Here is a 16,888-nt window from a genome sequence, read left to right as displayed (position 1 = left end):
ACCTGGCAAACTTCGGAAAATTCTGTGATTATTTCATCCTCAAAAGCGCTCAGTCTATCAACGCGGAACTTTGTGAACACAACTCGGGCTCCAGGCGGACTGATTAAACGTCCTGTGTGCGTCTGCCCTTACAAAAAATCAGGGTTCTGGCAAACTTGCACCAAATTTGGCAACAATGGACAGTTTGCCACAAGTTTGCCGCAAAGCTCATTTGCATGTGAAAATGGTCACTGCCAAATTTGCTGCAAATTTACCATGGACTCTAGATTTTTATAAGGTTACTCACGGAAGTTCCAACAAACCAGCCAATCAGATTTTAGCTGAGTCGATCAAGAAAGCATTTTTTTGATTGTTTGTATTTTTGTGATCTATAAGCATCAGATGGTTAGAGAATGGACTGTGATTGCATTTTAACAATGTACCTGTGCATTTGTCATTACATTAGATACAAAATATCAAAGCAATTGTCATCTGCAAACAATTGGTATTATCAGAACTAGCTTAACTTTTCAATAAAATGTTTGCAATTGCTTTAAAGCAACTGGTGCTAAGATGATTTTTATGTATAAAGTCAGTTCAACTTAAGTTCACACAGGTGTCTTAAACCCCGTTTCCACCTGGTTTTAAGATGAGTCTCGGGTGATCCGATCACGTGGTCAGGTGAGACACATTGCTGTTTACACCTGGTCACTTAAATGTGTCTCCTGTGACCACTTGTGATCGTATTTGGAGGGAAGAGTCTCTGTTTCATGATGACACACGTCAGTCACTATGTCAGTGTGTTACTGCATGATAATAAAGCACAACAAAGTCAGAAAAGACAGAGCAAAAAAAATGGTGCGCTGTTTCTTCCAGATGTGGTTGAAATTAATCTAAGTACAACTGCAACATGTCAAGCAGGATTATTCGTTATTTTAGTGGATTACCTGTATCAATGGAGCTTCAGGTGTTCGTGCTTGTCGTCTGTGTTGATATCAGACACACTTAAGAAGATCTGTGATCCACTCTCTGATCACAAAACATTTTAGACCCCATTTAGACCTCTATTTAGGGCTGACCACATGTGATTGGATCACCCAAAATGCATCTTAATATCGAAATGGGGTCTTAGCAGAGTAACCACAAATGTACAGTAGTTCGTCACAGTATCTATTGACAAATCTTCTGATGTTTGACAACCAGAAATATACATCTGTTGCTTGCTTTTTTGGGGCTAATATAGTCCACAAACAATATTTGCAACCAAATGGTCTGTGATATCAAGATGTAATTTTATGATTTGTTAGTATGTCCCAATTCTTGCTAAGTATTAAAAGTATGTACTTTGCTTTAGTATGCATGTGATTTTGGATGCAGCCAGTATGGGATTGTCCATTTTGATTGTATAGGCAGTATGTGGACACACAGGGCTTGTGACCGTCAAACAACATAATGCATATTTGTATTTTGTTTTTTAAAATGGCTGACTCCTATTATCTATCTTCTCCTACAGAAAGAGTTGCAGCATGATGAAGGACAAAACTCACTGATGAAGAAAGTGTCTGACACATACCTGCTGTTCTTCCAGATCAATCAGTCCACCAGCACTCTCAGACACAGCTCTGTGCCTCTTCATCCAGAAGGTCTTACACTCTCTCTCTTTGTTTCACACACTTCATAAATTCATGAATCAGGGCCCATATTTAACCCTTGCCAAGCGAGTAAAAATGGCTTGTGGCAAACTCCATGTGGCAACGCACATTGTAATATTCCTCACATTGAGGCACCAACCGAATTTTAGAAACAAAATCACAATGTGCAGGGCTCAACAAGACACTGCAACATTTTTTTTATGCTGGCCCAGGGCCAGTAGTTCAGATTTTTTACCTGCTCTTCCAACATTTTCACTGGCCACAAAGCCACAAGTATGATAAATAGCTATTTTAGCATTCGCATTTTATATGTGTCAAAGAAACGAAAAAAAAAAGATATGCAGTTAACTGCATGATGGCTCTAAATCCATCTAAACACATTTTGGATGGAAAACAATACCATACAGCAGATCTATTTAATTCTGTACATGGAGGGCCATGTCCTGAAAAGTTTAGTTCCAACCCTGCTCTTACACACCTGCCTGTAATTTTCAGGTAACCCTAAAGACTCTAATTAGCTTGTTCAGCTGTGTTTGATTATAGTTAGAGCTGAACCAATACTCCAGGAACGAAATTGAATAGCAGTGGCATACAGTGTGAAACAATGATTTGTTTAAAATATATAACCTTTTCTAACTGATGCTTCCAAGAGTGTCACAGGTCATTCTTGCAATTTTGAAAAATACGTTAGAAAATATTCACTTGGTGACCTATTAAATAATCAGAATTTGACAATGCCACATTCTGCAGACAAACACGTTTGTAGTTTTGGGTAAAAAAAAATAAAAATTCTGATCTTCATTTAAACTATCCCGATATCGATTCTTAAAGCTGCACTACATATGATTTATTTTATTTATTTATTATTATTATTTTTTAAATGAATAAAAGTCCATTATTGAGTAAGTACATCAGTTTTGAAAACCCTGTCCTTGTCTTACCCCGATTCACAACGATAAGCCTACAATAATGATTTATATTTTGAGTGGTCGGGTTTGATTTGGCGTGAAATTGCAGGCAAATATCATTCGTCCTTGCATGTTCATGTCATGTCCGTAAGCACAGAAAAGAAGGACCAGCTACTTTGTTGCATGTGAGACACTGGGGAAGCTACAGCCATTTCAGCAGGAAAGCAGTCTAGATGGATGTTTAACTGTTAAGTGTTTGGCAAGGTTGTTTACTTGCTATAGTGTTTGGACATGGTTTCTGGTGGTTGTTGAAGCTCATATAGGTTGTCATGCTTTAATCGAAAATTATTCAGTGGATATTGTGTTTATAGATCGTGAAGGGTTTAATAGGCTACCTTTGCCAGTGAAGTTACAGTAAAATGTTCACTAATATTCATGACTGAGTATTTTATAACATTGCTGCAGGTTTCATACTGTATGTGCCGCTGTTTTCTCATTTATTTTACCCCAGTCGCAGAAATGCACAAGTCCCTTTCCATTGCTCTTTTAGCAGGTAGGCTGTAGATAGTAATATAAAAATAATTAAAAAGATTTCCATTTAAAACATTTCAGCCATGGCAGGGCAGGGCACTGCATGGCATTTGGCAGGACACTACAGTGTTTAACAGTAGTTTACCTCTTCATCCTCAGAGAACAAGCTAGAGCGTAAAAAATCTAGTACCACCATTTCTGGACTCTGATAAACACTACTGCCATCTATAGGCAGATTAGTTATCTCACAATGGCTCAGGTCTATCCACTCAGCTGTTTCTTGCACCTTAACTGCTGCATCAGTTCCTAAAAGAACCTGAGGTGGACCTTCCAATTTGGATTCTATTGGTTTTTGAAGGAGTACACACCGTCACGTACCCTATACCATGACTGCTCTCAGGAAGTGGCTCACATGTGTTCCAAATATGCTTCTCAGCTCCTTGTACTGCCAGGCTGAGTGTTTCACAACTGTGGCTAAGGCTGTCAAATGTTAGATGGCATATACATATCTGCTTTGAGAAAGTCTGTGGTTCCGTGTGAGGATATGGGCCAGCCTGTGACATCTGTAGAAGGGCTTAGTCCAGTTTCTTTTTGGTTGTCCTTGCTGCATAGATTGTCATCATGCAGATTTGCTCCATCTTCCAATAATGACAACATTTGCTCTTTATCACAATGCAAGTTCATCTCTCACCATTTTCCTCATACTTCTCTTTGTCAACCTCAACTTTAGTGCCCTCAAGGGTGTGTAAAAAGGAACAGAAGGGTGATAGAGCCATTAAGGGTGCTTATTCAGATTTAAATACACTGCTTTCTATTTTACTGATCGGATTAAGATACACAGACAAATCAAACATTTATTTCTAAAATAAAAAATGGTCAAATTATGTATCAACTATATCTCATGTACTCTTAAGTGAGCAAATAACAGTTATTGTTATTTTCTCACTTGTGAGAAGTCACACATTTCAATTCTTTCTGAATCCTAGTTCAGAAGGCTAAATTACTTGTTTTAGACTCTTTCCATATCTCTCAGTGGAAGGCAAGTTAACTTGTAATTGCAATATTTTGTCTCTATGCAATCTTTTTTTTTTTAACCATTAAATACATTTTCCAAATTCCTCATAGTTGAAAGATCCACAGCTCAATTCACAACTTACAAAATTACTATAATGCACAATTTCTTTACTTTCTCGCAATGAAGAAATGTACCTATTTAATTCTCTAGCAATTACAAATAGAAATCTTCAGATCATTCACAGCTAAGAATAAATATACCATTGTACTGAATTCTACTTAATTTATTAGCTCCTACAGTTTCGCACCTAGTCAAGAATTTCAAAGTTCTGCAGAAATTTCAGTCCCAAGCTATTTCTATATTTGTACAGCTTCTACAGACTCTGGATGACTAGACCAAATTGTTCTCTTTAACAATTCCTTCAGATTTCAACAGGACTGGAACAAGCCTAAACTCAACAGTGTTCACTTTACTAGCTTCTACAATCTTCGTATGACCGTACCAAATTGTTTCTGTAGAAATTGTTAACTTTCTAAGGACCAAATTGTTCTTTTCAACAATTCTTACAGACTCCAGAGAAAGGACCAAGCTTAAATTTAACAGTGCTATGCTGTATATTGTGACTACATTACATAAAGTTACTGGTCTGCTTACTTAAGTGTGTTCTTTAAGAGAGCTGTTAAGTTTCACTCACCAAACTGGGATGTTTGTAATGGAGTCCAGGTTTTGCAATAAATTGTGTCCACGGACGCAACTATAGAGATTGTACAAGATTTTCTGTTCACTTGATGAGTTGCAGTTGAGAAGTTCTCTTCTTGTTTGTGTCTCCTGATATAAATTAGTTGATAAGTTTCTTCTTTTCAGTCTTTCCTGGCTGGCTTGCCAAATTGTTAGATCTTGAACTTGACTGACCAGATATCAGGTGGCTCGCCAATGTGTCAGAGTTCTTCTAATACATAAAGAAGAGTAAGCAAAACCAAGTGCTTGTGGGGAAAAGAGTTTATTGATGTCGTTCCTGTAGCATAGCTCTTCTGAATCTAAACCCAAAGTTCTGTCTATGTGACAGACCTTTTATACCTGAAGAACACCTTTACAGACAAATATTAAGTTGATTGCATCTGAGGCAGAGTCACAATGTAAACACATCGGACTTCAGATAATTAAAAGTACACACAAACCCTCACCACAGATGTCGATAGAAAGTCCAAAGTTCCGTCGTGCAGCTTTAAAATTCCCAGGTTGATCTTTTACTCAATGCATAACCCTCTACACTTAGTACATTTTTATATTTCGCTCTCCAGTGACTGACTAGTATAGTGGTGTTCAGTTAAAAAATAATTTTGTTTTGTTGAGTAAAAGTTTGGTTTGACCTGTCCGTGTAATGTGTGTTTAAAGCCACATAATCTATTTATTATAATCTATTGGTTTTCATCCGAAAAATGCTCTTGTCATTTGGAACTAATTTCTTCCGCCACATATTCAGTGTCTTGTTTTGATCCACCTTTTTCCTGGGGGTCTTACTGGGGAAACGTTGTGGGTGTGACTTCCACCGGAAGTCGTTCTATAGCATTCGCAAGCTCAGGCTCCAGTCATTTAAGACCCTGTTTACATCTGCTAATAGGTTTTTAATTCGAATAATCCGATGACAAGTGGTCAGCACTAATTACAGATGTAAATGGGGTGCAAAACCTTTCATGATCGGATCACAAAAGCACATACGGAGGTAGTTAAAAACACATGTGACCAGTAACCACATTGCATTTGAGGTGTAAACGTTGTCCTGATGCTTCCCAGGCAGCAGTGACGCGCCACCCTCACCTGTCAATCAACTGCTGTGCTAAAGCAAGAGTTTAAACTGTTCATGACACCGGTTACATACGGATTTAAACGGAAATAACCGTTAAATAATAATTAACCGGAAATAATCATTAAGTGCGTGACAATCACACCCTTAAGGCTCAACTGACACACGCACTCCACTAAAATAACAGAGGAGTCTGCTTGAAATGTTGCGTTTGTGCTTAGATTAAATTTCAGTAGCATCTGGGAGAAACAGTGCATTTTTTTAATGCATTATTTTTATGACATTTTTGTGTTTCATTATCATGTAGTAGCACACTGACATCAGAGACCCTTCCCTCGAAATCCCTTGTGGTCACAGGAGACACATTTGAGTGATCAGGTTTATACACCGTTGTCTCGTCTTACCACATATGATCAGATCACCCAAGACACATCTTAATACCAGGTGTAAACAAGCTTTTAATGATTATTGAATTATAACTGGAACATGTTACGATGTCCTTACGGCCCTCATGGACAACATGTGCGATTCGTGGCTGTACATACAACGTGAGACCACTTCTTTAAATCATACCCCCAACCCTCTAATAAAAAAGGAACGGGTATCCATATATTGTACTTATGAAGTTACATCAGGCTGTGCTTTTACATCTAGATGCATGAATGAATGATCAACACCACAACGAAAGAATGAATGGAAGTACATCAAAATGACAAATGACCCAAGTTCAGCCATGAAACTCTATTGGGCACAAGCTGATAGGTTTTCCAACTGGATGTTGAAGTGGATGTAATAGAAATTCAGATAAATATTTGAGTTTTACATATAATAACCTGAAACACTTTTCATTTGAATAGATTACATTCTACTTAATGTAGTGCCTGTGTGTACGATATAAGCCTGTATTATTTTAATACCAATTAAGGAGTCTGTGTTTTTGAATAATTTTAAATTGTTTTTATGAATAAACATGCTATATAAGATTATGGTTACATTAAGTTAATTGTGCATGAATTCGAACACACATATAGATTCACAGGCAGAGAGAGTTTCTGCTAAAAATGTGTGGCATGTTCCCTTGTGTGGAGCCGGGCCCGTTTTTTTTAAACTCTTTACAAAAGTCCAATTTGAAAGTCTGTGATTTAAAATTCCATTTAAACCTCTCTGCTTTAATTCTAGGTCACTAATCAATTTAAGCAACTTTGTGTCACTGACTAATGTATGTTATCTCCTTGTTAACCAAATGTGAGTTCCCTATAAGGAAGGTAACTTTAACACTGTGTGTTAACCTGACGCTATGGGAGCACCTCCCAGGAGCGGTGACCTTGAAACCCCACACCATCACGGCAATTTAATTGGCTGCTGACACTTGGCACTCCGCCTATGCTGAAATTATTGTGGGCATATAAGCCAGAGTCCAGCACCACACCATCCGAATTTTCCTCTTTTAGGGCAGTGTAGACCCCTCTTGTGCTCTGGAACCCTAAACCCAATGCTTCGTTGTTGACCTGCACCCTGTCAGTGAGAACAAGTTATATTCTTTTCCCTGCTGTGTTCTGGCAAAAAGAAGCACCTCTTCAAAAACTCTTCCCATTGTACAAGATACGGGAAGACAAGGAAACAGTGTTGCTAGTTGTGCCAAAATGGCCCAGCAAGTATTTTTATTTTTTTTTATTTTTTTTTTTATTTTTTTTATTTCTATAGCGCTTTTAACAACACTATATAATTTCAAAGCAGCTTTACAGAAAATTATTCTTTAACAGAAAAAGCTGTAATATCTGTAATATAATTGTGCCGTTTGATAAACATGATTGTAAATTGTGCCTTTAAATAATTAAATAAGTAAATAATATTTGAATTTAGACCCCCAGTGAGCAGGCTGAAGGTGACTGTGGCAAGGAACACAAAACTCCAGATGTTGGCTAATGGAGAAAAATAAACTTGGGGGAAAACCAAGCTTACTGTGGGGGCCAGTTCCCCTCTGGTTAAACAGCATTAATATAATGCCAATATTAGTTATTTATGTGTAGTACAAGTCATGGCATAAAATTAGAAAACTAAGTAAGTGTTAGGGGCCAATGTTTAAACAAAAATATTTTGTATGAACTATAAGATGAATGACTAAAGTCTTTGAATTCCATCCTGAAATTAACTGCAGAAGTGCAAACAGATGCATCGTCCATTGTTATTTGGCTGATGAAGGCTTCAGTTAGTAATTATTTTATTATCGATGTATTCCATTTAAGAGTGTAGTCCATCCTTTAACCAAGGTGATGCAGGCAGAGGTCAGTGAGGTCTTTAGTCTTGACTTAAACTGAGCAAGTGAGTCAAGAACCATGTTAGGAAGAATATTCCATAGTATAGGAGCCAAATAGGAAAAGAACTTACACCCTTTGTGGATTTTGATATTCTAGGTATAATTAACAGGCCAGAATTTTGCAATCGTAGTGAACATGATGGAATATAGTGTAAAAGAAGGTCGCTTAAGTACTGTGGAACTAGACTATTCAAAGCTTTGTCAGTAGTTAACAGAATTTTAAAATGTGTATGAAATTTAACAGGTAACCAATGTAGCAACGATAAAATTGGGTTGATATGATCACATTTCTTGGTTCTAGTCAGCACTCTAGCTGCTGCATTTTGAACCAATTGAAGTTTATTTATTGAACCTGCAGGACATCTTCCCAGTAATGCATTACAATAATCTAGTCTTGAGGTCATGAAAGCATGAATTAGTTTTTCAGCATCAGAAACAGAAAGCATGTGTTGTAACTTTCCAATATTTCTGAGATGAAATGCTGTTCTACAAATATTGGAAATGTGATTTTCAAAGGACAGATTGCTATCAAAAATAACACCTATGTTTTTCGCTGTAGAAGACGATGTGACACTACATCCATCGAGAAACAAATTATATTTTAGTGGTTTATTTTTAGAGGTTTTTGGTCCAATATTTAGTTCCTCTGTTTTGTTGGAATTGAGTAGAAGGAAATTTCTAGCCATCCAATCTTTGATATCATTGATTCAATCTAACTTGGAGAATTGTGAAATTTCGTCAGGTTTCGAAGAAATATAAAGTTAAACGAATTCCATGGTTTCTGATAATGTCTCCCAGGGGAAGCATATATAAGGAGAAAAGCAGAGACCCTAAAACTGATCCCTTTGTCACTCCATACTTAATTTGATCTTACAATTCCTCATTTACACAAACAAAGTGGTAGCGGTCGAATTAATAGGACCTAAACCAAGCTAATGCCTGTCCAGAAATGCCAACATAATTCGCAAGCCTATCCAAGAGAATGTTTTATCTATGGTGTTGAAGGCAGCACTATGATCTAAAAGCACTAAAGAGAAATGCAGCGGTGATCAAATGATAAGAGAAAGTCATCTAACTCTGATAAATGCAGTCTCTGTACTATGATGGGGCTTAAATACTGATTGAAATTCTTCATATATACAGTTTCTCTGTAAAAATGAACAGTTGGGAAGAGACTACCTTTTCTAGTATTTTCGACATAAATGCGAGATTTAAGATTGGTCTATAATTAGCCAACTCTCCAGGATCAAGCTGTAATTTCTTGATAAATGTTTTGATAACTGTCAGCTTAAAGTTTTTTGGACATGCCCTAAGGATAATGAGGAGTTAATAATATCAAAAAGAGGTTCTAAGATTACGGGAAACACCTCTTTTAAGAGCTTAGTCAGTACTGGATTTAACAAACATGTTGTTGCTTTTGATGTTTTTATGAGTTTTGTTAGCGCTTCCTGGCCTATGACAGCAAAGGACTGACGTTGCTCGTAGGGAATAATATGATTCACTGTCTTCTGAGGTGCTATGGCAGATGATTGCATAATTCAAATTTTCTCCGATCATTTCAATTTTATCATTAAAGAAATTCATAAAGTCTTTACTACTGTGCTGCGATGGAATATCTGGTTCAGTCGCAGCTTTATTCCTCACCAATTTATCCACAGTACTGAATAAACACCTACGATTGTTTGCTATTTCCTATGAGTTTCCTAAATATGCAGACCTGGCAGCTTTTAGAGCCTTTCTGTAGCTAGAGACACTATCCTTCCAAGCACCATGAAACACCTCTATTTTTTTATTCTTGTGCTCAATTTCCAAAGCTGCTCTCTTGAGAACATGAGTGTGATCATTGTACAGTGGTGTGGGGCTTTTCTCTTTAATTTTCTTTAATCGAAGGGGGGCGACACTATCAAGAGTGCTAGAGAAGACTATCTATATTTTCTGTGTCTACATCAAGTTCTTCTGAAACTTTTGGCTTACTGAGTATTTGAGACAAATCTGGAAGGTTATTAGTGAAGCTATCTTTAGTGGTCAAAAGAATAGTTCTACTCGATCAATAACGTGGCGTAGATTGTGTGACCTTTGCTAAGTGCAGAATACAAGCGACGAGGTAATGTCGAGATGTCATCCTGGCAGAATTACCATATTATCAACATCAATTCCAGATGACAAAATTAAATCTAGCATATGATTATGGCGATGAGTTGGTCTTATCACATTTTGTCTGACCCCAACAGAGCTGAAGGAGCTTCTGATTGGCTTACTCATTTTGGTAAGTATGCTTGCATTGGCCATTTGTAGTAGCGGGTGTGACTTTGAATGAACGTACAGTGTTGAATGAAAGGGCGGTTAACAATGCTTTGAATCAGAGAAAGCATAACACAAAGTGATGAAAGATGACAAAATTGAATGAAAACAGTAGTTTATATTAACAATTATATTTAAATATATATTATATTCAATAAAGTGATTTGATTTGATAAATATTCATGGTGTCATTTTTATTTTCACTCTTCTGTTAGGTTAGCACTGCTTACTTTGCTTATATGGGCGGCACATCCTTGGTGGCCTATATACTGTAGCAAACATTTTTTATTTTTTATTTATATCTGACCATGTCACATTAAGCATTATCATTCAAAAGAATTAAACTAATTTCCTGACCTCTGAGTAACACCAAAAATATCATTGAAAACTGTAGCAACACCCTCTCCTCGACCCTTCAGACAAGGCTCATGTTTATAACAATAACCTGGGGGAGTAGACTCATTTAAACTATTATATTCATCCGGTTTAAGCCAGGTTTCAGTCCAACAGGGCGAATCCAACCTCTGTAATTTCCTTTACAATTACTGCTTTGGATGAAAGTGATCTAATGTTTAGTAACCCTACCTTTTATGATGTTTTATGCAATGTTTACCTTTTTATATGCAATTTTTAAAATTACTTAATGAGGGTTTTGTGTTTGGTAGTTCGGGGAACAGACACAGTCTCTATATGATATCTAGGTGATACAGTACCTATGTGTTGTAGTTTATGTGACCTGTGTGATGTCTCAAGGCAGCTAGCAGATGTTAGGATTTGTCAGTCTGTCTGCTTCCTGACCTGGGCCCCAATTAGTCAAACACTATCACTATGAAGACCATGAGACTAGAAAGTACTAGAGAGGAGAGCAGCACCTTCCCTGTGTAATGATTACCTGCCGACCACCAGAGGTCACCATATAGCTCATTGTTTCCTTGTCTTTAGTTGGCTTATGGGTTTTGAAGTTCTTTTTCATTGGTCCTTGACATTAGTGTCAGATGTCCCTTGTTTTATCATTAGTTCTCTGTGTATTTTGTCCCTGTGTTCCCCAGTATTCTTGGCCAGTTGTTGTCCTTCGTAGGCTGTAGTGTTTGTTTTCCATTTTTTTTTTTAATTGATTTCATTTGTGTTTTTGCTTTGCTTCATTAAAATTACTGCATTTGGATTCTGATATTTGGAGGAATCTGACTTTACCATGGGTGAGATACCCGAGTCTCCGGCAGCCCCGCCCTCAGAGTCTCCGGCGGCCCCGCCCCCTGAGCCGCTGCCTCCTGGCCCCCACCGTTATCCATCCACGCCTCCTGTGGCCTCCAAACTCTCTGAGCCCATGCCTCCTGGCTGCCCACTGGATCTGTCCATGCCTCCTGTGGCCTCTGAGCCCACGCATCCTGGCTACCTGCCTGATCCCTCGTGGTTTCCAGTGCCACTTTATTTTTGTTGTTACTTTGGAGTATCAGGAGCCACTCCTTAAAGGAGGGGCTCTGTAATGATTACCCTGACGACCACCAGAGGTCACCATATAGCTCATTGTTTCCTTGTCTTTAGTTGACTTATGGGTTTTGAAGCTCTTTTTCATTGTCTTTGTTCATTGGTCCTTGTGTTCGTTAGTGTCAGGTGTCCCTTGTTTCATCATTAGTTCTTTGTGTATTTAGTCCCTGTGTTTCCCAGTATTTTAGATCAGTTGTTGTCCTTTGTAGGCTGTAGTGTTTGTTTTCCAGTTTTTAGGATTCAATTTCATTTGTGTTTTTGCTCTGCGCTTTATTAAAATGACTGCATTTGGATTCTTCCTTTTCGTCTTGCTTCTCAAACATTACACCCTGGAGGGATGGAGTCCATCTCTCTTTAGCAGGTCAGGTCTACACCCAAAACTCATCCAGTTGTCTATAAATCCTATGCTATTCTCCAGACACCACTCAGACATCCATTCAGTAACACTAATGTACTATAAACCTCATCACTACTACAAGCAGGAAGGGGGCCAGAGCATATTAGTGTCTGACATAGTTTTTGCAAGTTCACACACCTCTTTAACATTACTTCGACTGATGAAGCCGGACATCGTTAGTGCCAACATGAATAACAATCTCAGACTACATTTAGCATTAGCCAGTACTTGTAAATTTGATTTGATGTCAGACGTTCTGGCTACCAGAAGACATTTTACTGTGGTGGCTGGAGTCTCTATTTCCACATTCCTTACAATAGAATCACTATAACTAGGGTGCTTCCAACAGGCTTCTCAGTGGGTGCATCACTGAGTGGGGAGAATCTATTTGAAATCATAACAGGAACGGGAGAGTGGTGTCTAACTAATTAATCTTCTCCGTCAGCCTAACTAATTCCTTACATTTATCACATGTATATCCCTCACTGCTGATGGATGAAGCTATCATAAACATGTGGCATGCAGTGCAAGTAATAATGTGTGCTGATGCCATGATGTAATGCAGTTGTTTGTTGTTGTGGAGGTGGTTCTTGAGCAGTGACGGTTTGAGATCAATGTGAATCCCTCATGCAATTGTTTGTTGTTTTGGTGGTTTCTGATTAGAGGTTGTTTGGGATTGATGCAATAATCCATGTAAATCGCAGAGGAGAAAATGGATTGCTGATTGGTGCCCCTGCTGGGGTGAGGACCCAAAGCATTGCCCTGTGCAGACGATACTCTCCTTCCTGCAGGACATTTGGATGCAGGACACCCCCATCTATGCTCAAGGTTGACGTTGCTACCATAGCAACCACTTGTGACCTCTTAAGGCTTGTCTATAGGCAAACACCATCTGATCAGCAGATTTCTGTGTGGTGCGAGATGACCCATTTTTGCCCCGCTACCATCCCGGTTTTGGACTTAGAGCTGGTGTTAAACAGGTTTCCATACTCTCCTTGAAGACTGTGCTGCTATTCACTTTGACATCAGTCAAACATTTTGGGAACCTTCAGGCCCTTTTGGTAAGTACTCTCGCTTTGAATTTGGACTGGGCCTTTTTAAAGTTCATTCTCAAACCTAGAGAAGGTTATTTGCCCTAAGTGCTAGCAACCCTCTTTAGGGATAATGTTGTTAGCCTGCAGGGATAGGTTTTCTCCTCCTCCCTTTGAGTCAGACAAGGCTAAGAGACAACACATGCTCTGCCCTGTAAGGGCATTACATTTGTACATTGACTGAACGGGTCAATTTAGGGGTATCAGACCAATTATTTGTTTGCTTTGGAGTCCGTTCACTCATTTTGGCTATCTCCAAGCAAAGAAATTCCCTCTGGGGTTTGTGGATGCTATTGCGCTTGCTTATAATTCACAAGGCATACAATGTCCCATGGATGTGACAGCTCATTCTACCAGGAGTATAGCCAACTCCTGGCCATGGGTAAAGGGTGTGTTGCTAGAAGACATAGGTCTGGCTGCAGGTTGGGCTTCCTCTAACACCTTTGCCAGGATTTATTGCCTGCATGTATCTTCCCTCTTTTCCCAGATCTTTAAAGAGGAAGAGGGTTGATCACTGACCAATTGGTTATTATTGCTGTTAGATCAAAAGCTGTGCTCTTTTTCCCACTGATGTGAGTGAGAGCATGTATGCAATGTTTCAATACCCTGTTGGTTAGTGTCATTGTATAAAAGCCTTTGGCCAGACTAACTGGGAAGATGTGTTAAGACATTGGACCACTACCCAGGTTGGCTAGTGTCTCTGACTTGGCATCAAGCCATTGGTTTATTGTTCCAACCACTCTCCTTCTGAAGGTGTTTTACTACCCTGTTGGCTAGTGAGCACTGCCCATCAGTGCTACAATGTTATGGTATATGGCTCTCATAGTGTCAGTTACTTACACAGTGTCAGTGTTACCTTCTAGAAAGGGAACAATTTGGTTGCTTTCATTACCTTGTTTCCCTGAAAGAAGGGAACGAGACTCTGCGTAGCTTTGCCGCAACTACTGATTTTTCACTGTAATGGGACGAGAGATACGCTCTCATTCCTTTTTCAGAAAATCCTAATGGTGTGGTGCTGGGCTCCGGCTTATATGCCTGCAATGACGTCGGCATAGGCGGAGCACCAAGCTTCACTAGCCAGTCAAATTGGTGTGATGGTATAGAGTTTCAAGGTCACCCTCCCTGGGAGGTGCTCCTGTAGTTTTAGCTGTAAGTTTAATTAGACATATTATTGTGACTTAAATATAGAGCAAATCACATTCGGGACATTATGGTAGACAGCCAGATAACTTCAAAGTGTGTGTCTCATATTTGAATGACTAAAATGAACTAGTGCTTTAGATTTAAACAGACTTTAGCTACTGTATGAATATTAATTCTAAAATTATTTGAAAATATATTTGAAAATTTTTTCCATTGTCTATTTCAGGCAGCCATGTGCTATATCCACATCTCAGCCCTTATAGCAGAGTCTCTGAAGAGGAGAGCTGAGTGCCACCTTGTGGACATCAATATTTAAGCAATGCCTGCTAATGTCAACTTGTGCTAGTTTCCTGCAAACAAAGCTTGAGTAATCTTCCTGATGAGCTTTCCTTGGTGTGCTGTCTGATCAGTGCTGCTCAATTTTTTTCTCCACTGCTGTTTTTCAAAGTGAAAATGCTGCTAGCTACTATCAGCTCTTGTTTATACTGCGTTTTGTTATAGGCTTGTCATTTACTTTGTTCTCTCTGATCTGGTAGTAGCTGATTGTCTGGCTTTTGCATGTGCATGCAGGCATGAGCATGTGTTAACATTAGGTGCATGACTATAGTGCTTGATATCATTCTAAGTGTGAAATATGGGTGGGCGGTCTGACCAAAATCTTATCGCGATATGAGTAATTTTCTATCACGGTAGCAGTATATACTTTATCAAAATATATACACTATATTGCCAAAAGTATTCGCTCATCTGCCTTTAGACGCACATGAACTTAAGTGACATCCCATTCTTAATCCATAGGGTTTAATATGACGTCGGCCCACCCTTTGCAGCTATAACAGCTTCAACTCTTCTGGGAAGGCTTTCCACAAGGTTTAGGAGTGTGTTTATGGGAATTTTTGACCATTCTTCCAGAAGCGCATTTGTGAGGTCAGACACTGATATTGGACGAGAAGGCCTGGCTCGCAGTCTTCGCTCTAATTCATCCCAAAGGTGCTCTGTCGGGTTGAGGTCAGGACTCTGTGCAGGCCAATCAAGTTCTTCCACACCAAACTCGCTCATCCATGTCTTTATGGACCTTGCTTTGTGCACTGGAGCGCAGTCATGTTAGAACAGGAAGGGGCCATCCCCAAACTGTTCCCACAAAGTTGAGAGCATGAAATTGTCCAAAATCTTTTGGTATGCTGAAGCATTCAGAGTTCCTCTCACTGGAACTAAGGGGCCAAGCCCAGCTCCTGAAAAACAACCCCACACCATAATTCCCCCTCCACCAAACTTCACAGTTGGCACAATGCAGTCAGACAAGTACCGTTCTCCTGGCAACCGCCAAACCCAGACTCGTCCATCAGATTGCCAGATGAAGAAGCGTGATTCGTCACTCCAGAGAACGCATCTCCACTGCTCTAGAGTCCAGTGGCGGCGTGCTTTACACCACTGCATCCGACGCTTTGCATTGCACTTGATGTATGGCTTGGATGCAGCTGCTCGGCCATGGAAACCCATTCCATGAAGCTCTCTACGCACTGTTCTTGAGCTAATCTGAAGGCCACATGAACTTTGGAGGTCTGTAGCAATTGACTCTGCAGAAAGTTGCCGACCTCTGCGCACTATGCGCCTCAGCATCCGCTGACCCCGCTCTGTCATTTTACGTGGCCTACCACTTCGTGGCTGAGTTGCTGTCATTCCCAATCGCTTTCACTTTGTTATAATACCACTGACAGTTGACTGTGGAATATTTAGTAGCGAGGAAATTTCACGACTGGACTTGTTGCACAGGTGGCATCCTATCACAGTACCACGCTGGAATTCACTGAGCTCCTGAGAGCGGCCCATTCTTTCACAAATGTTTGTAGAAGCAGTCTGCATGCCTAGGTGCTTCATTTTATACACCTGTGGCCATGGAAGTGATTGGAACACCTGAATTCAATTATTTGGATGGGTGAGCGAATACTTTTGGCAATATAGTGTATTTTGGCTTGAAAATCAATGGGAAAAAAATGGTTCAAATATTAAATATCAACCTGGTAATTACTATTTTTGGATTCTGTAATGCATTAAATACTTTACTAATGAGAGATATATTAATGCGGGAGGTATGCATCCTGCTTTGGGTTTTCACAGTACTCCATGTTTCTTTATTGCTCTCGCAGTCAAACTAGTAAAGCAGCCCTACCCACTAAAATATCTTCTGCAGTATTAACGGTATAAAAGAATTTCTACCTCTGCAGAATCTATACTGTCCAGCTTCCCACGGTCTAGGAAAACCTG

Source organism: Myxocyprinus asiaticus, chromosome 31 (assembly GCF_019703515.2).
Source record: "Myxocyprinus asiaticus isolate MX2 ecotype Aquarium Trade chromosome 31, UBuf_Myxa_2, whole genome shotgun sequence".
NCBI classification, from domain to species: domain Eukaryota; kingdom Metazoa; phylum Chordata; class Actinopteri; order Cypriniformes; family Catostomidae; genus Myxocyprinus; species Myxocyprinus asiaticus.
Note: the sequence above shows the minus strand (reverse complement) of the source record.